This window comes from Arachis duranensis, chromosome 2 (genome assembly GCF_000817695.3).
Source record: "Arachis duranensis cultivar V14167 chromosome 2, aradu.V14167.gnm2.J7QH, whole genome shotgun sequence".
Classification (NCBI taxonomy): Eukaryota; Viridiplantae; Streptophyta; class Magnoliopsida; order Fabales; family Fabaceae; genus Arachis; species Arachis duranensis.
In genome coordinates this window covers 83565547-83566472 of record NC_029773.3, presented here as the reverse complement: position 1 = coordinate 83566472, position 926 = coordinate 83565547, and positions in this window count along the sequence as shown.

Genomic DNA, 926 nt, shown 5'->3' with positions numbered 1-926 from the left:
TCACATGTCCAAACCACCTGAGACGCGATTCAACCATCTTTTCCACAATGGGTGCTACTCCAACTCTCTCCCTTATATCTTTATTCCTTATTTTATCCAATCGCGTATGACCACTCATCCATCTCAACATCTTCATCTCTGCCACACTCAGCTTATGTTCGTGCTCCCCTTTAGCCTCCCAACACTCCGTACCATACAGCATAGCCGGTCTTATAGCGGTGCGATAGAATTTACCTTTAAGTTTTAAAGGCACTTTTTTGTCGCATATAAAACCAGATGCACTCCGCCATTTTGACCAACTTGCTTGGATCCTATGATTTACATCATGTTCAATCTCTCCATTATCCTGTATGATGCACCCAAGATACTTAAAACTTTTAACTTTTCGTAGGATGTTCTCTCCAATTTTCACCTCTATATTGAAGTTTTCCCTTCTCAGACTGAACTTACATTCCATATATTCCGTCTTGCTACGACTTATGCGCAGACCATACACTTCTAGAGCTTCTCTCCATAACTCCAACTTCTTATTTAGGTCTTCCCTTGACTCTCCCATAAGGACGATATCATCGGCAAAAAGCATGCACCATGGCACAGGCTCTTGGATGTGCTCTGTGACTACTTCCAAGACTAATGTGAAAAGGTATGGACTTAAGGATGATCCCTGGTGTAATCCTATACCAATAGGGAATTCCTCTGTCACACCACCTTGAGTCTTCACACTAGTTGTGGCCCCATCATACATGTCTTTAATTGCCCGAATATATGCGATCCTTACTCTCCTCTTTTCTAAAACCTTCAATAAGACCTCCCTTGGTACCCTATCATACGCTTTTTCCAAATCAATAAACACCATGTGTAGATCCCTTTTATTACCAAGATACATCTCCATCATCCTTCTTAATAGGTATATCGCTTCAGTGGTA